General features: G+C 38.0%; 1 protein-coding gene across 2 annotated transcripts in view; it reads left to right on the top strand.

The window, feature by feature from the left end:
• The window catches only part of Gucy1a2 (guanylate cyclase 1 soluble subunit alpha 2), a 356,985-nt gene that overhangs the window by 61,173 nt on the left and 275,293 nt on the right, over nucleotides 1-20,519 (top strand). The gene's annotated exons all lie outside the window — the stretch shown is intronic.

Here is a 20,519-nt window from a genome sequence, read left to right on the forward strand (position 1 = left end):
GAGGGGACAGCCTTGCCTTGTTCCTGATTTTAGTGGTATTGCTTTGAGTTTCTCTCCATTTAATTTGATGTTGGCAGTTGGCTTGCTGCAGATTGCTTTTATTATGTTTAGGTATGTTCCCTGTATTCCTGATTGCTCCAAGACCTTTATCATGAGGTGGTGTTGGATTTTGTCAAATGCCTTTTCTGCATCTAGTGAGATGATCATGTGGTTTTTTTCTTTGAGTTTGTTTATATGGTGTATTACATTAATGGACTTTCGTATGTTGAGCCACCCTTGCATCCCTGGGATGAAGCCTACTTGATCATGGTGGATAATTGTTTTGATGTGTTCTTGGATTCTGTTTGCCAGTATTTTATTGAGTCTTTTTGCATCAATGTTCATGAGGGAGATTGGTATATAGTTCTCTTTCTTTGTTGCATCTTTGTTTTGTTTAGGAATCAGGGTAATTGTGGCCTCATAGAAGGAGCTTGGTAATATTCCTTCTGCTTCTATTGTGTGGAACAATTTGAAGAGTATTGGTATTAAGTCTTCTTTGAAGAACTGGTAGAATTCTGCAGTGAAACCATCAGGTCCAGGGCTTTTTTTTGGTTGGGAGACTTTTAATGACTGATTCTATTTCCTTAGGTGTTATTGGACTATTTAAATGGTTTATCTGGTCTTGATTTAACTTAGGTATGTGGTACCTATCCAGCAAATTATCCATTTCTTGTAGATTTTCCAGTTTTTGTGGAGTAGACATTTTTGAAGTAAGACCTGATGATTCTCTGGATTTGCTCATTGTCTGTTGTTATGTCCCTCTTTTCATTCCTGATTTTCTTAATTTGGATGCTCTCTCTCTGTGTTTTGTTTAGTTTGGATAAGGGCTTGTCTATCTTGTTGGTCTTCTCAAAAAACCAACTCTTTGATTCATTAATCCTTTGTATTGTTCTCTTTATTTCTCTTTTACTGATTTCAGCTCTCAATTTGATAATTTCCTGGTGTGTGTTCCTCCTGGGATACTTTGTTTCTTCCTGTTCAAGGGCTTTCAGGTGTGCTGTCAAGTCACTAGCATGAGATTTCTCCAGCTTCTTTATGTGGGCATTTAGTGCTATTAATTTTCCTGTTAGGACTGCTTTCATAGTGTCCCGTAAGTTTGGGTATGTGGTGTATTCATTTTCATTGATCTCAAGACGTCTTTAATTTCTTTTTTTAATTCTTCCTTAAACCATTGGTGATTCAGTTGAGCATTATTCAGTTTCCATGAGATTGTAGGATTTCTGTAGTTTTTTCTGTTGTAGAAATCTAACTTTATACCATGGTGGTCCGATAGAGCACAGGCAGTTATTCCAATTGTTTTGTATCTGTTGAGATTTGCTTTGTGGCCAAGTATGTGGTCGATTTTAGAGAAGGTTCCACGGGGTGCTGAAAAGAAGGTATATTCTTTTTTGTTTGGGTGGAATGTTCTGTAGATATCGATTAAGTCCATTTGAGCCATAACATCAGTTAAGACCATTATGTCTCTGTTAAGTTTCAGTTTGGCCAATCTGCCCAGAGGTGAAAGTGGGGTGTTGAAGTCTCACACTCTTAATGTGTGGGGTTTTATATGTGATTTAAGCTTTAGTAATGTTTCTTTTACATATGTGGGTGCCCTTGTGTTTGGGCATAAATGTTCAGAATTAAGAATTCATCTTGGTGGATCTTTCCTCCGATGAGTATGTAATGTCCTTCATCATCTCTTTTGATTAATTTTAGTTTGAAGTCTATTTTGCTGGATATTAAGATGGCTACACCAGCTTGCTTCTTAAGACCATTTGATTGGAAAGTCTTTTCCCAGCCTTTTATTCTTAGGAGGTATCTGTCTTTGAATTTGAGGTGTGTTTCTTGTATGCAGCAGAAAGATGGGTCCTGTTTTCATATCCATTCTGTTAGTCTGTGTCTTTTTATAGGTGAATTAAGTCCATTGATATTAAGGGATATTAATGACCAGTGATTGTTCATTCCTGTTATTATTTTTAGTTTTTGTGGTTGTGTGTGTGTACTTCTCTTCTTTGGGGTTTACTGCTATAGTGTTATCTATTGCCTGTGTTTTCATGGGTGTATCTGCCTTCCTTAGGTTGGAATTTTCCTTCTAGTGCTTTCTATAGGGCTGGGTTTGTGGGTAAGTATTGTTTAAATCTGGTTTTGTCTTGGAATGTCTTGTTCACTCCCTCTATGTTGATTGAGAGTTTTGCTGGGTATATTAGTCTAGGCTGGCATCCATGGTCTCTTAGTGTCTATCCAGGTCCTTCTGGCTTTCAAAGTCTCCATTGAGAAATCGGGTGTTATTCTGATGGGTTTGCCTTTATATGTCTCTTGGCCTTTTTTCTTTGCTGCCCTTAATATTCTTTCTTTATTCTGTATGTTTATTTGTTTAGTTATTATGTGGCCAAGGGACTTTTTTGGGGGGTCTAGTCTGTTTGGTGTTCTATAGGCTTATTGTATGTTCTTCGGCATTCCTTCTTTAAGGTTGGAAAGTTTTCTTCTATGATCTTGTTAAATATATTTTCTGTACCTTTGAGTTGCTATTCTTCTCCTTCCTCTATCTGTATTATTTGTAGGTTTGGTCTTTTCATGGTGTCCCAAATTTCTTGGACATTTTGGGTCATGACTTTGTTGGTTTTAGTGTTTTCTTTGACTGATGATTGTATTTCTTCTATGGTATCTTCAACACCAGAGATCCTCCCTTCCATCTCTTGCATTCTCTTGGTTATACTTGCACCTAAAGTTCCTGTTTGTTTACTCAGATTTTCTATTTCCAGCATTCCTTCTGCTAGTGTCTTCTTCATTTTTTTTATTTCTCTCTTCATGTCTTGGCCCGTTTCCCTTGCTTTATCATGAATTTCTTTCAAGCACTTATTATTTTCTTCTGCTTTAATTTTCCTTTCTTCTAATTTTTTATAGTGTTCTTCCCATTTTTTGTTTGTCTGTTTCTCCACTTTATTTTTGATTTCTTCTTTATAAGTCTCTGGCCTCTTCATGATGTTACTTATAAGGTTGTTTTCTTCTTCTTCTTCCATTTTGTGATGTTCAGGTTTAGCTGGTGGAGAAGGGCTAGGTTCTGGTGATGCTGTATTGCTCTTTATTTTGTTGTATGTCGTTCTGCCTTGGTGTCTGCCCATCTCCTTGTGGGTTCGTTCTTGGTCTTATAAGTGTTCCTGGTCCAGACAGAGCTGAAAGATTTAGGGTGCCTCTCTCTGGTCCAGTTGGAAGCTCTGGTCCAAATGGGAGCTCTGGTCCAGATGAGCGTGCTGGCCTGATAGGAGCCCGGTGGGGGGGGGGTCTGGATTCTGAATCTCAGGAAGTCCCTTGGATCTCCTTATTTTGTCCAGGTGGGAGCTCCTCTTGCCCAGATGGGAGTTCTGGGACAGGATGGAAGCTCCTGTCCAGATGGGAGTTGCTGGGCAGGATGGAAGCTGGGGGCTTGTCTCTGAGTCTCAGGAAGTGGCTGGGGGCTTGGTCAGATGGGTTTGGGGGAAGGGTGTGGAGATTGTAGGGTTCACCCGAGGGTCTTGGAGAGGGGGAACCTTCCTGGTGGGGATGTGGGGTCCTGCCCTATGGCCAGAACCTGGTGCCCAGTTGGGCAGGTCTTCTCTGCAGTGTCTGGTGCCCTGTGCTCTGACCCAGGTGTGGGTCTTTCTGGGTATGACCCCAGGCACTCACCTCTGGTCCAGGTGGGAGTTCTAGGGCAGGATAGAAGCTAGGGGCTGGTCTCTGATTCTCAGGAAGTGGCTAGGGTCTAGGGCAAATGGGTATGGGGGCAGGGTATGGAGACTGCAGGGTCTGTCTGCAGTCTTGGAAAAGGGGAGCCTTCCTGCTGGGCCCGCTGATTGGCCAGAAATTGGGGCCAAGTTGAGCAGGTCCTCCCGGGATGGCTGGTGCCCAGGGGTGGGACCCAGGGGCAGTTGCCTCTCTGACTATAACCCCAGGCACTCACCTCTGGTTCAGATGGGAGTTCCAGGGTGGATCCAGAGCAGTGTTTTTAAAGCTAAGTTCCCTCTATGGTTCTGGTGAGCATCCAGGACCTGCCACCTTAGCTCAAAGGATAATCCTATCCTTGGCAAAAATGGTGAATCCTTTCCAGTTCCATTGTTGGGAAACAGGACACAAGACTTATTGTTGCTAACTGGTGTTGTTTTTGCCTTTTTGTAGGCCCACCACCCAGCTCTCAAATAAATCACACATGGAGGCTTAATGATAAATGCTCAGCCTTAGCTTGGTTTAGTTTCTAGCCAGCTTTCCTTAACTTAAATTATCCCTACTACATTTTCCCTCTGGGTTTTTCCTTCCCTCTATTCTGTAAATCTTACTCTTACTCAGTGGCTTGCTGTGTAGCTAGGTGGTTGGACCCTGGAGTCATCCTCTGCCTCTCACTGCTAGATCTCCAACTCTCTTCCCAGAGTTCTTCTGTTTATTCTTGCTGCTTGCCAGCCCTGCCTAGCCTTTCTCCTGCCTTGTTATTGGCCATTTAGTTCTTTTTAGGCGAACAGGTGTTTTACACAGGAACAGTCATATAGCTTCACAGAGTTAAACAAATGCAACACAACAAAAGTACCACACCTTAAATAATATGCTACTACAGACTGAGACTGAAATCTGTGCTCCTCTTTAGTCTGATATGTGGCAGTGGCTTGTTGTCTTGAACTCCACTTTTTTCTCTTAATTTACTTCTATTTGTCTCCAGGACTTCAGTTCTGCTTCTGTACCCAAATAAGGACTGGGACTCCTCAATATTCTTCCCTCTTCTCCCTTTCCCTCCACTCCACTCCCTGTTTCTCTCTTTCCTCCTTTCCCCTTTCTTTTTTCTTTCTTTCTTTCTTTCTTTCTTTCTTTCTTTCTTTCTTTCTTTCTTTCTCTCTCTCTCTCTCTCTCTCTCTCTCTCTCTCTCTCTCCTTGCTTGCTTGCTTTTGCTTTTTCTGTATTTACCAAACCTTATTGATGATGCTCATGTCTAGCTAAACATTGTTTGTAGATGCATTTGAGTGGGTGTGATGTCTGCCTTTGCAGAAGTATCTAGCTTATATATATCTCATATCCCTCACCTTCTTCACCTTATATCATTAGCTCACACAGACCTGTGATGGTTGCTGTTCAAACCAACACCAGAAAAAAATAGTAACATGACATTAGTAAAGTGCTGGATTACTTCCAGTTTTCCATGTGAGAGACATAGGTAATTTTTTTTGTCAACTTGTACTCTAGAATCATAAATACTATCAATCATTAAAGGAGACATACACTCTAGTAGAAAAATAAAGTGGGCAATAGAGTTTGCTCCTGTCACAAGGAAGGGATGTCTTTACTTGCTTGAGCTCTCATAAAGGTCTCAGCTGGCTTAGGATCTTTCCAAGTGGAATTTAAGGATTTTGGCCAGGGAATGGCCCTGACAAATGGTCCTGAATTGATGTGAGTTACCTCAGTCTCTACAAAATTTCGACTGACTATATCCAATTGTTGTCATTTTTCAACTGTTCATTCTTTTGCTTTCAATTCTCTGTATATTCCACAGCATTCTCATACTTCTTTCATTCTTTTATTCAATTCTGTACCTCAGACTATTTTTCATTTATCTTAAAGTAAATCTTGAGGCTGAAGAAATGGCTCAGTGGGTTAAAAGTGCAAACTGTTCTTATAGAAGACCTGAGTTTGTTTCCCAGAATCCATATTAGGATGCTCAAAACCATTTATAATTTAACTCCATGGGATTCATTTGCCCTCCTCTGGCATCTTTGGACATTCACACTCATGTGCCCATACCCATATACAACACAAATACACAGAACTAATAAACAAAAGCAAATAAAAGATCCTTTCTTAGCCAGGTGTTGGTGGTGTTGGTGTTGGTGTCAGTGGTGGTGGTGCATGGCTTTAATCCCAGTACTCAGGAGACAGAGCCAGGTGGATCTCAGTGAGTTCATGGCCAGTCTGGTCTATGGAGCAAGATCCATGATAGACAATAAAACTACACAGAGAAACCCTGTCTCAAAACAAACAAACAAACAAACAAACAATCCCTTGTTTCTTGTTATATTCTGATTGCCCATCTCACACTTTAGGAAATTCAGCCATATAAATTGACCAAACATTTAAAACCTTGCTTCTTAATTAATTATTAGGCATTTGCTTTAGTGTCATATTTAAGCTTAATATTTTGCACAAAACATTTAATAATCAATAGACTCCAGTTTGCTACAAATCTTTAAAATTTCTTTGGTTTGATGATATAAATGGTCACTGAAATTTATGGTTAAAGTTCATTTTATTAAGCATGGGAAGGGTTACAGAAGTCTGTGTCATATGTGAGGAAATGCCTGCCCTATTTGAGGAATAATTTACAAGGACTCTTTCTACCAGTGCAATGTTTTTTGAGTAGTTTCTGTTTTCAGTTTGTGTTGTAGGTGCCAGTTACGAATAAGGAGAAAAAAAAAACCCAGATATAAAGTGGGTAGGCAGACACTGAAAATAATACAATATAAAAAAATAAAGTCACTTCTGAGTGAGGGCTGAGTGAGGATCCTGAGGCAAAAGAGTAGAAAGGATTGAAATGTTCATATGCTAATGAGAATCATTTTTGTTTCATTAAGCAAAAATTATGAGGTACTTTCCTATTTGCTAGGGACTTTTTACAGGAATTAATTAATTCCTTCTGGGATTATGGAATTAATATTAATATTCTGATTTTACAGACAAAACAATTAAGGCCTAGAATGCCACTTATTCCAAATTATTTTGCTAATAAATACTGAAGGAAGGCTTTGAATATAGTTTTTCAACTTCAAAAAAAATATACTGCTTTTTTACCATGTTACATTTTTTACTATTTCTGCATGGAAATAGTGTCATATTAGAAGCACAACTTATGTTTGTTAAGCCCATCTCCCAAGATCTGTGCACATATGTTACTACATTCTATTGTCAGTACAGTGTTTCACTTCAGTCTCTGCTGTCAATTAGGCATCTTTTCCTTAGGTACATTTTTATCTGTTTTTGGAAAAATTGAACATTGAAACCAGAGTCCTTGACATGATAGACAAACACATATCACTGAGCTACATTCCCAAGCCCTATAAACACGTTTTGCCAATGATAATTCTGGCTATGGAAGTGCCTAATTTCAAATGGAAGACAGAATGCCAACAAACAGGATTTGAAAGGTTGAGGAAATGATTGAACAGAGAGGAGATTAAAAGGACCAGACACCCCAAGACCAAGTTCTCAGCACAAAGGAGATTTATTTGCCACAGAGGGACAAAGGGTAGGGAATAAGAGACAAAGACAGCTGATAGAGGACTAGGAATTAGGGAAAAGGAACAAAGGAGAGGGGAAGGCATATTTGCCCTGGAGAAACAGAAGACTACCTCTGGATAGAGAGGACAAATGGCAGTTTATAAGGGGACCCCATGTTGGATGAGTTGGCTAATTTTGAATTGAACATGGTAATTAGGGTAGTCATAAGGGGGCTTTTGGTTGCTGGACTTTAATACTTTGATAGCTGGACCTAGGTAGTCAGTGTCAGGAGAAGGCAGTAGCCATATAAGGGAATAGACCTGGGTAGCTAGCTTTATGAATGTGATAGAATGCTTTTATTATGTGATAGAATATTATTATTATTATTATTATTATTATTATTATTATATTTGCATTTTAATTTTATATATCAGCTATGGATTCGCCTGTCCTCCCCACTCCTGCAACCACCCCCACCTTCCCCCCATCCCCTCCCCTCCATTCCCATCTCCTCCAGGGCCAAGACACCCCTGGGGATTCATTTAAACCTGGTGGATTCAGTACAGGCAGGTCCAGTCCCCTCCTTCCAGGCTGAGCAAAGTGTCCCTGTGTAAGCCCAAGGTTCCAAACAGCCAGCTCATGCACTAAGGACAGATCCTAGTCCCACAGACTGGGTGCCTACCAAGCAGATCAAGCTATTCAGTTGTCTCACTTATCCAGAGGGCCTGATCCAGCTGGAGGCTCCACAGCCTTTGGTTCATAATTCATGTGTTTCCATTCGTTTGGCTATTTGTCCCTGTGCTTTTTCCAATCTTGGGCTCAACAATTCATGCTCTTACAGACCCTTCTCTTTCTTGACAATTGGACACCAGGAGCTCCACCTGGGGCCTGGCTGAGGATCTCTGCATCAACTTCCTACAGAATGGGAAGTTCAGTTACTCTTAACCTGATAGAAGAGAAAGTAGGAAGTACTCTTGAACGCATTGGCACCAGATATCACTTTCTAAATATAACACCAGTAGCACAGACACTGAGAGAAACAATCAATCAATGGGACCTGTTGAAACTGAGAAGCTTTTGCAGAGCAAAGGACATGGTCAACAAGACAAAGTGACAGCCTACAGAATGGGAAAAGGTCTTCACCAACCCCACATCTGACAGAGGGCTGATATCCAGAATATATAAAGCACTCAAAAAATTAGATATCAAAATGCCCAACAGTCCGATTAAGAAATGGGCTACAGAACTAAACAGAATTCTCAACAGAGGAAGTTCAAATGGCTGAAAGACATTTAAGGAATTGCTCAACATCCCTAATTATCTGGGAAATGCAAATCAAAATGACTTTGAGATACCACCTTACACCTGTCAGAATGGCTAAGATCAAAAGCACAGAAGACAGCTTATGCTGGAGAGGATGTGGAGCGAGGGGAGCTCTCCTCCACTGCTGGTGGTGGGAATGCAAGCTTGTACAGCTACTTTGGAAATCATTATGGTGCTTCCTTAGAAAATTGGGAATGCATCTCCCCCAATACCCAGCTGTAGCACTCTTGGGCATATACCCAAGGAATGCTCAATCATACCACAAGGGTATTTGCTCAGCTATGTTCATATCAGCATTGTTTGTAATAGCCAGAACCTGGAAACAACCTAGATGCCCTTCAACTGTAGAATGGATAAAGAAAATATGGTACATATACACAATGGAGAACTATTCAGCAGAGAAAAACAATGACATCATGAGGTTTGCAGGCAAATGGATGGATCTAGAAAAATTCATCCTGAGTGAGGTATCCCAGACTCAGAAGGACAAACATGGTATCACTCATAGGAGGATACTAGATGTAAAACAAAGATGACTAGATTGCTACACAACTCTGGGGAGGCTACCTAGAAAACGGGACCCTAGGAAAGACACAGGGATCACCCAATGATAGAATGCTTTTTAACAAGACAGAGGGAATAGGGAAGGGCAAGGCCTTTCAGAGCCATGTTTGCCATGCTGGAGCCCCTTTAGAGACTACAGAGAAATAGGAACAGATAAAAATTATCATCATACTTGAACTGATACTTGAATTAGAATATAATTAGCTGTAAAGGAAATTACTGAGTTAATCAGCAAAATTTTAATATGGACTGAGGATTAGATGATTAGATGATCATCTACTATCAAAAAACAGCAAAATAGTTAGAGATGAAAGGTTGTGATGTTTGCTGCCCTCAAATGGGATGTATATTTTATATGTGTATGTGTGTGTTGGTATGTACATGTATGTGTAATGGGGAGGGAAGGATGGAAGGGAGGAGGGAAGTGAAATCATTTTGGTTTTTAATTTAATTTAAATCACTTTTTCCTATTTTCCAACTTCTAATTTATAAATTATATTAAGAAAAAAGCTATATTATTTGTTAAATAAAGTTAAACTGTAATTAAATAATCATGTGTTCTTAAAAAAATGCTTTTGGTTTTACTAGGCTGGAGTCCTAGTTAAAACATCAACAAAAAAGTCCTAAACTAAATGAAACCAGTATGTCAAACATACCTTGTGGTATCTCCTTATAATTGTTAGGTATTTTGGTTTTCTTAGTATTGTCAATAAAATAACACATTCCATAATCAGTGTCTAGATTTGAAATTATCCCATGGCATTTTTTTTTGTAGTTCTATACTCTCACTGATAGCCTGATTTTGTGACATAGACTTTGGAGATTTTCCATGTGACATTACCCTATTCTTGTCATCTCGTATCACACAGGAATTGGTATCAGACGGGGCAATTAGTTTCTCTATGTTCCAGAAAGTGTTTTTGTCTGTATAGAATATATGTGTACAAATGAAAGCATAATAAAAATAAAATTGCTGACTACTTCTATTGCTTAGCTTACCTACTTCTTTGATAATGCAGTAAAAGCCAGCCACAATGTGACATATAATTTTCTTTTAAAAATCCTCTTACTACTATGTTATGGTAATTTTAGATGTCTCCAAGACTTTGACTGAATTCAGAAGCCTCTGAATGAAGTTTCCAGAGTTACAAAGCAATAGAAAAAAATCTAAATTATGTTCATGCCTTCTAGGGTCACCCAGATTAACTGTTGAACTGTTATTGGGTTGGAAAAAACAATCTATGTTGCCCTTTGACATCTTCTTGGAAACAAGAGAGGAAATAACAGTAATATTCTGGCAAGGATGATAGGGAGCTGAGATGAGAAAAGTCAGATTATTTTTTCATTACATTAAAAAAAAAGTATCTCTGTATAGCTCAAGCTGGCCTAGAACTCACTGTGTATAAACCCATGTGACCTTGAACTGAAGCTTCCTGGCTCAGCTTCCCAAGTGGATGCGGTTATATGTGTGAGCCACCACATCTGATAATTTTCACTCTTAATTTCTGTTTCACACTAAATAAATATTTTGGAAACATTATAGAGTGTGTCGATGTGTGTGAATTCAGTATAATCATATTTGTAATATCTTTTTCCTGAAAGTCCTAGATTCAGCTGACCTTTTAGATAATGCTATTCTGTTTGCTTTCCAATCTTCCAAAGATCTCTCATCATACAACCCTTTGCTATCTTTAGGAATTAAAGGATGTTGTGGGAATGATTTAAAAAAATTATGGGAACAAGATCTTCAAATTAGTGTACTGTTTAGTTTTACATTTTTTTTAGGTCAGCCAGCCCCAATCCTACCTATATGACTAAACTCTGTGGCCCTGTATGCTCCCTCCTTTTGCTTCTGTTTTTAGTATTTCCAGCTTACCCTTTCTCAAAAGAAGGAGCCTCCCTCTTTGTTTTCTTTATTCATAGCCTTGCAGTTCAGTCATACTAAAATAGAGGAATGTGAATGAATGAATAAGGTATGCATGAGGCACCAGAGAGACTAGTTTTTGATTCCAGAATTTTTTTTTTTTAAGTCTCATGTGAAATGAGAACAGGGAATGGTTCTCACCTTTTCTCTAAAGAGAAGGTGTACATATACAGCCTCATATCCCCATTCCTTTCCCACTTGTCACCAGATTTAAGGTATTGTATTTTCATAGTCATCTCCTCATATCTAGCATTCCTGCCAACAAATTTATGGTGTGGGTCTTGGTGAGACAATTAAAAAAATTAGTTTATTTGTTACACATTTTTGTCCATGTGACAAAATAGTGGACAAAATCAGCTTAAATAAAAAAGGTTTATTTTGACTTATGCTGGGAGGTACAGTCTATTATGAAGCTTGAGGCAGCTGGTGACATTGTATCCACACTCAGAGAGCACAAGTGGTGAACACCTGTGCTCAGCTCCCTTTCTCATTTTTATGCAGTCCAGCAATCCTGCTGATAGAATTGTTAAATTCTACTGATAGAATGATTAGTGTGGGTCTGCCCACTTCAGTTAAAGCAGCCTAGAAATTCCTTCACAGACATGCCTAGCTGTCTCCTAGAGGATTCCAAATCCTATCAAGTTGACAGTATTAACTGTCACACTTGGACTATTGTTTTTCTGATTAATTCCAAATGTTCTTATTGGCTACAATTTTACTTTGTTCCTCCTTAATTATTGATTTTTAATCCTTTCCTTTCTAAGTTATTAAAAGGATCTAACATGTACCCATAATGTACCAGCACAGTTGCTACTACTTTAATCTTGTTGAGGAAGGCTTAAGTAAGAATTTAGAGTTAAGAACTTATATTTATAACCAGTCAACATTTTTACATTATCTAGATTCTATGCTTTGTAAGTATTAATTACAAACCATTCAATTTTTTCTTGGTAGACCTGTCAAACATCCTTTTCTGAATCTTAGCTCAAACATACAGTAATTCTGAAATCTGTCCAAATTCTTAAGCATCCTGTTGGTATATCTTACTATTTGATTTAAAATTTTGATACAATAAAATAGAAAACATTCATATAAATAGGCTTAAAAACTTTGTCTTTATAATGACTTATGCCTGCCATATTTTTAAAGAAATAATTCAATGAAAAAAGATGAAATTTCAAATTATGATCTGAGAGTGTTTGTTGATTGTTCTCTCTATTTTCAAAGTATTGAGTGGTCAGTTAACAGATGATACATCAGTTCGGGAGAATGTTAAATAGATGTTTAAATTAGAATCATGTGCACAGACGTAATTCAGCCCAGGGAATGTTTATGATGTTACAGCTCTAGTTCCCTGGGAAACAGATGCTGATATGGAAATTTACACACAGAAAATCAAATCTTAGGTTCAGTGAGTCAATCAGGCAAACCTCATTAAGTTTCAAAGCCAAAGACTGGCCCTTCATGGCTCTACTGTCTTGAGTCATCTTTCTTTTTTCATAAGAACCAGCACATGTATTTATCTGAGCTGGCCTTTCTAGAGCCTTTCCTTTTGAAGATTTGGGATGAGTGGATGGGACAAAGTACCAAGTTAAGTCCCAGATGCTCTTTCTAGAATTATTGACCCAGGCAAGGAAGTGAAGCCTTTGTAATTCAACTCTTTCTCCCCAGACTTGCTGGGTTTGGATTCATGTTGCCCTGGGGAGAGGCAGGAGCTGAGGCCAGCTTTTACTGCAGCTGAAGTCAAACCTAGAGCAAGACTCAACTCAGAGCTGACAGCTACAAACACTACTAGCTTCATTAAACATTACAGAAAATGAAAAAGCTGAACACAAAGTATTTTTGTTGATTTGAACATTATGAATTTAACTATGAAAAAATTGTGTGTGGGTCTACATATTTCTAAAAAGAGACATAGAAAATGAAAATGAACAAAACTATTTTGCAAAAATAGAACAATTCCTAATAATCCTCTCAGCCCATAAACTTGGACTTCAAATAGCTTATTTCTTTTGTAGTAACAGAAGAATTCAGGTTCCTATTTTCTTCTATTTACTCAATTTTTAAAAATATAAGTTTTGTTATATTTTTGCATGTCTCAAGCTTCTCATTGGTTTATCTGTGACATCTGTCTGTGGTACTGACAAACTCAGCTCTGTGCTCCATTAGAACCACTTTGACATCATAATATTATGAATAGGTACTTTGTGTGTGTGTGGCTCACTTCAGCCGTTCTTAGAATGGCCTCCTTTAGGATAATAAAGTGGCAATGTGCATGAGTTTAATTTACTACATGCTCATTTTCTCTGCCCTAAATTATTTATTTAGTTCAACATCATTTAAAATAAATTTTTTTCATTGTTTTAAATCATGAGTGTGCGGTAATTTTTTTTTTGTTTGTGTGTGTGTGTTTGTGTGTGTGTGCCTATGTACATGTGAGTATAGGTACTTATAGAGGCCAGAGGTCCTGGATATCTATGAAGCTTGAGTTACAGACCATTGTGAGCTGTCCAATGTGGACATTGAAAACTGAACTCAGGTCCTTCAAAAGACAGCTTAGCATCTTATAAAGGAAATTGTGAATGAAAACTATACATTGTACAATGTAAGCAAATCAAAAGGATAAAGGTACAGTTTAAAGGTATACTCTAGTAAGAAGGAACACACAGAGAGGTCTATTTCACAAGCTAAGACACATATACGAAAAAGACTGTAGCCCCAGAAAAGCCCCCTTACCTGAAACAGATTTTCTTATTTTTATCTCCATTATTCTTTGATTTCTTGCAGAGTTATAACTTGGAGTATCCTTCTAATCACATAAACCCAGTTTTGCTTTGTTTTTTGTTTCTATTCTTTTCATGTTTCATCTATTTTAACTTAAGCAGTTTTTTTTTTTTTGGTGTTGCTTTTAATGCATTTTGAATTAGTTCTCTGAAAAAATAAGATTAAATAATAAAATAGGGCATGTGAGCTGTTTTGGGGTAAAGGACATCCATGAAGAAAGGAGGCAGATTAGGTCCAGTCGTCACAGAAGATGTAACACAGCTAGTCCACTGAGAGCTTTGTAATTTCTGGAGCCACTTGCATGTGGAGGAACAAGTTTCATGAGGTGTTCAACATTGGAGGAATTTAAGCAAAGGAAAGATGAGGTTGGATTGAATTACCAGGGACGTTCCAGTGTACTTTATGCCTTAATGTAACATCATGATGAGTGATGGTGTGTTGCCAATGATCACTAAAGCAAACACATAAGCACCATGTCTGTATCCTTCAAAAATAAAAAATAAAGTGCGAGAGTTGCTTGCTTATGGACCAGCTATAACCACTGTAATAACCCCATTGTAGATTCATGGAAATGTATTCCTTTTAGGTTTTCCTAAAATCTGACTCTGTTTAGCTAATTACACAGGCACTTAGGATTTGATTAAATACTTGTTACTTGATTTGGTAAGAAAATTATGAGAAAAATTCAGATTATCATGAATTTTATTCTTTACTATAGCCTTAATTGCTAAACTTTCCTTCTGTGGAAACTGGACAGCCACGTGGCTCCTTAGATTTTGTTGGCACCTTTAAAGAGGGAAAATAACCGTTAAGCAAATTTCAAAACATAACAAACAAAGAGATATTAGCAATGATTAACATCTCTGAGTAAGGCCTCTGAGAATGCATCCATGTGGAAATTGTGGTCTTTGAATGCCAACACCATAGCTCACAATCTGAACAGGACCAGTTAGGAATAGAAACCAGAATCCATGTATTTGCATAGTAATCACCTTCCTTACCTTCTCAAACAGGTGAAAAACTGGTAAAAGTGCTAGTATTGGAAATGATGAGAATATTCATTAGTGGGGTAGCACTAAAATCTACAAGCTACTGCCATGTGTTTATAATGTAGCAGATGGTATCACAGAGATCGTGCAGTGTTGAGGCAGGTGCCCTGAAGTAAGTACACCTTTGTAAATAGCATATGTCTGTCAGGTTTTTTTTTTTTAATTTTTTATTTCATACCATGCTGTGGCTGAATTTCTGGTTTTGTGTCTTCCACAGCAGCCTGCTACAGTGCTGGAGAAGGAGGGTTGGGGGTGTGATGAGCATTTTGTCATCTAACAGGTGGCCAGTATAGCATCTTGATAAGACTGGCTGGTTTTATACATGCTTCCCCGAGTCTGTCCATTACTCAACCTTGGTGGCTATTAGGAAAGACCCAAGGATCACCCAATGACAGAGAAATGGATGAGATCTACATGAACAACCTGGATGACAGTGGGAGTAATGAAGGGCAAGATTTGAGGGAAAGAAAGCTTAGGGGAGCAGGAGATCCCAGCTGGATCAAGAACAGAAAGAGAGTATGAGGAATAACAGACCATGATAAATGAATACCACATGAGAACAGGAATAGGCAGAGTGCTGGAGAGGTCCCCAGAAATCCACAATGATACATCCTCTGTAGACTGCTGGCAATGGTTGAGAGAAAGCCTGATCTGACCTAGTCTGGTGATCAGATGGCTAAACACCCTAACTGTCGTGCTGGAACTCTCATCCAATAACTGATGGAAGTGGATGCAGAGATCCTCAGCCAGGCCCCAGGTGGAGCTCCAGGTGTCCAACTGTCGAGAAAGAGGAAGGTCTGCAAGAGCGTGAATTGTTGAGCCCAAGACTGGAAAAAGCACAGGGACAAATAGCCAAATGAATGGAAGCACATGAATTATGAACCAAAGGCTGTGGAGCCCCCAGCTTGATCAGGCCCTCTGGATAAGTGAGACAATTGAATAGCTTGATCCTCTTGGGAGGCACCCAAGCTGTGAGACCAGGATCTGTCCATAGTGCATGAGCTGGCTGTTTGAAACCGTGGGCTTACACAGGGACACTTTGCTCAGTCTGGAAGGAGGTGACAGGACCTGCCTGTACTGAATCCACCAGGTTTAAATGAATACCTAGGGGTGCCTTGATCCTGGAGGACATGGGAATGAAGGGAAGGGGCTGAGGGGAGGGTGGAGCTCGGGGCGGGAGAGGGGAGGACAGGGGAACCCATGGCTGATGTATAAAATTTAAAACACATAATAATAAAGAAAAAAAAAGAAATAAGAATTTGTCAACTAAAAGTACTCATACCTGATAAGTCAGTAGTGGTATAATTTATCTGCTTTGAGTAAAAAGACATGACAAAGAACATTTAAGGGTCTGAAAAAGAACAATTACACACAATTATCTGAGTGTATATCTAATACATACATTATACATTTTATAAATAAATAAATATATAAAACATGTAATGTTTGTTATGCATGGACATATTGTCAGCTATATATTATTGGTGAAATTATTAAGGCCACTCCACGTAGTTAAAAGGGAGGTTTATTTTGTGGGCTAACTTACAAATGAAGGGGTAGGTTGCAGGGTCTGGCAAAGGTATAGTGTATTCCGGCGGTGTTCTCTGGAGAACTCTGCTCGGTCTACCTCCAGTGCCCAGGGTCCCAGAACCAAGCGAGAGACCTCTTCCCGATCCTTGGTCTTCCGCTTCCCCCTCTGCCCTGCCTTGTGGGCATGACCATTACCGAAGCCTCAATGGGGGTTGGAACTTCCAGGCCAATGCTGGGATGGCTATCTACTACAATATATAACTGTAATTATTTGCTTATTAAATGACTGTTTTTTTATCTGTTCATTAAAATATTCCTACAGACAAGGACTGCAAGGGTGATTTTCATTTAGTTTCTCAGCTTTCCTGTTACTTTCTCCTCCAGGTTCTATAAATAAACTTTGATTTGTTCTAGAATAGTCTAGTTTCTTACCTATCTACTTCCTAGCAGCTTAGTGAACTCTTAGTCGCCTTTTAGCTTTGTTAATTTTATTTATTTATTGTTTTACCTATGACTATATCACTTATTTTTTTTGTGTATTTGTGCATGTTTACACACATGTGTCAACGTATGGGTGTGGAGATTAGAGGAAGAGATCAAATTAAAGTTTTTGGGCTTGGTGGCATGCACCTTGACCTCTGAGCCCTCTCACAATCCCACTTGTATCATCTCTTCTTATTATAATACTCCTGGTTGTTGGGTGGTATATGGAATTACTGGATTGTCTGTTACATAGCTTAAAATTTTTTTTCTGTATTTATCATCCCTGTGTGTCCAGTGTCCAGCACTGAGGGCAGATACAGAGAGGTTTTTTCCCTCCCTAAAATGAAGGAATAAAACAGTGGCAAACAAAAAACAAAACAAAACAAAAACAAAAACAAAAACAAAAAAAACGAAAACAAAACCTCTTATCTAAGTAGGTTAGATCTGGTGGATGGAGTGGACAAACTAGCAAACACTGTCTGGTACATGTTAAGATCCCAATGCACATCACGTAATTTGGAAGCTTAACAAATACAGGCATCTGTCTCAGTCTGGTAAAGCCCCCAAAAGCATTCTGGAGGAATTTAGATATAAAAGTATATAAGATGAAGGAAAGCAGATAGCAACTTTAGCAGGGTAGGTAGGATAACAGAATTCTATTCAAACAAAATGAAAGGTGTCTCAAATCCAACATGTCCAGAAGCCTATAAACAGAAGAAACTACTGAGTACTGTTAGGAAGAGTTACAATGGGAGATTCAGGAGATGAGAATAGGACAAAATGGGTCCCATGAGTACTGAATAAATCCACATGAGTTAGGGCTCTATTTTGAAGGCAATAAATAGTCATTGGAAGTTTTTTAGCAGAGAAAATATGATAAATTTATGGTTTATGAAGGTCATATGCAGAATGGATAAGAGCAGATTGGGAGAATATAGAACAATCAGTTAAGAGGCTGGTGGACTGTCTCTGTACTGAACAATTGTTGGTGGTGATCTAGAATCACTTTGTAGAGGCTGATGGAAAGTCAGGAATAGATATATAATGCTCATACAGTTTTATTAAAACAAAATCATGTTCTTCTCATTGCTCTAGCAGTTTTAACTCAGATTGACAGCCTATAAAATCAAATGCTTTAATGTCTTTGTGTATTTGTTCCCCTATGTTAGCTAAAGGATACACAATCTTTGAATTTTATTCTATTATTTTTTTGTTTGCATTTTAAGCTTTTCCTGACCTGAATATGATTTTGTTTGAGGTATGAGATGGGATTTAATTTTAACATTTTTCAGAAGGCTAGTACCTTCGTAGTAAGTGGACCACTCTTCTTCCATTGAACTTAAATACAGATTTTAAATAATTTAAACTCTCATAATGCATACTTAGATTTATTTTTACAAAATTATTGTCATTCCTTTATTCTTTACAATTTATATAATTGTATTTTTCATATATGACAGTTTTAAAATTTCCAAGACAACATTGGACAATGGCCATGAACTCAAGCCTCCTACTTAATTCGGATTCAGTAGAAAAGTTTTTTTATCTTTTATCATTTAGAATAAGCATTGCATTTAGTTTTTGGAAAACAGCTTTTATTATATTTGAACAGGCCTTTTATTTTTATTTTGTTAAGTGTTTATAAAAATTTTTGAATTTTAGACCTTTTGGGATTTGCTGATATGATCTTTTATTTTCTTATTTAGTTTTATGAATTTGGTAGATTTTTCTACTGTTGACTTACTTTTTTATATAACATATAAGCATTGTTTGGTACTTTACCAATTACTCGCTTTTATTGCCTAGTACTTTAAAAAGTATTCATAAGAGAAATTGGTTTTAATATATCATATTGAGTTTTGACAAGTTGTGTATGGGTTTAATGAAGCAGAAATGATTTATTTAAAGTCTTTTTCTGCCCACAATAAGAGGGCTTGGGACTACAGTTACATATGATTATAGCTGCCATGTGGGTACTGGGAATAGAACTCAAGACCTCTGGAAGTGCAGTCAATTCTCTTAACTTTTGTGTACATATTATGGCTTCCAGTATTGTGTTTTTATGGGATTCTAGAGTGTGCAAATGGGAGCATCTCTGCATCTATATCTGTTTCTTGTGCCCTTTCTTAGGCTCTTTTCCTCCTGTTTGTTTTATTTTATTTTATTATAGTTTATTCTTCTCCCTTAGAAGCCTGTTTGTAAGCCAGGCAGTGGTGGCACACACCTTTAATCCCAGCACTCAGGAGGCAGAGGCAGGTGCGTCTCTGAGTTCGAGGCCAGCCTGGTCTACAGAGCGAGGTCCAGGGCAGGTACCAAATCTACACAGAGAAACACTGTCTCAAAAAAAAAAAAAAAAGGAGAAGGAGAAGAAGAAGAAGCCTGTTTGCTTTCTAATGAGAGACAGAAAAGGGTGGATCCATATGGAAGGAGAAGTGGGGAGGAAGTGAGAGGGAAATGATAATCAGGATATATTATGTGAAAAAAATCTATTTTTAATAAAAGAAAAATAATAAATCAAGCACTACTCTCATGGCCTGAAAATAATTGAGTAACTTTGGTATTGTTTATTTTTTGTATTAAAAGTAAGCTTCAATCATTTCCATTTTACCCCTTGATCACTCACACTGTTGTCCACACAGGTATTTGTGAAACATTGCATGTTTCTTTCCTTCATTTGTCACTTCATGGGTGTAAAAAATACCCAAGAACACAAGGGAGCAAAGAAATATTTTGCTTCCTATTAGAAGTTTTAGTTCATGGTAGCTTAGTCCCATTTGTGGGATTGGGTGGGCAAATGACATCACCAGACAAAATGTGAAGTGAAGCCCTGTACCTCATGGCAGCCAGGAAGCTGGGAGGGGACAATGAGAAGAGCCAGTGACAAGTCCAAGGACCAAGTTCCTTTAGCTAGAATCTACCTCTTCCATTCAGCTTTGAATTAGTTCCTTTATGATGCTAGAGTCTTTGTGTTGCAATTGCCTCTGAAATGGGCAGCACTAACTGGACTCAGGTAGTTATTAATAGCAATAAAAAAAGATCAGAAGTTGGCAGGTAGATGGGATATGGTGGTAGTGGTTGTTAGATATAATGAAAATACATTGTATAAAAGGATGAAACTTTCAACGAATAAATAAAATTATTTTTTAAGCAGTGAAAGTCAGTCTTTAACAAATGAATTGTCTAGTTCCATTTTTCAGACTCAAAGGTCTCATTTTCTCCATTTCTTCTCAATATGTGCCTATGTCATTTCCTTCAGTAGATTTTTGTTTCTCAATTTTAGGTTGTATATATTTTCATGTTATAATTTGTTTTATTTCTCTTAAATTCAACATAATTTTCTTAGAGGAACAGGAATTTTGCTATGTCTCCTAGATATGACAGGGAAGTTGCATCCATGAAGTCTTAATCTAAATGATTTTTATGTATGTATTTACTTACTTACTTTTATTTCTGAAGACACAAAATACATTTTTCTTTGATTTTGGTTCCTTGAGTTCTAAATGCTTTAACTTCAGTTTTGGCTTTCTCTTTAATCCAAGTGTGTATGTTGACTAGTTTTCAGTCATATAACATTTTCTTGGCACAGTTTTCATTATTTGAAAATGTTTATTGCAAAT

The sequence above is a fragment of the Onychomys torridus genome, chromosome 7 (assembly GCF_903995425.1).
Source record: "Onychomys torridus chromosome 7, mOncTor1.1, whole genome shotgun sequence".
NCBI lineage: Eukaryota > Metazoa > Chordata > Mammalia > Rodentia > Cricetidae > Onychomys > Onychomys torridus.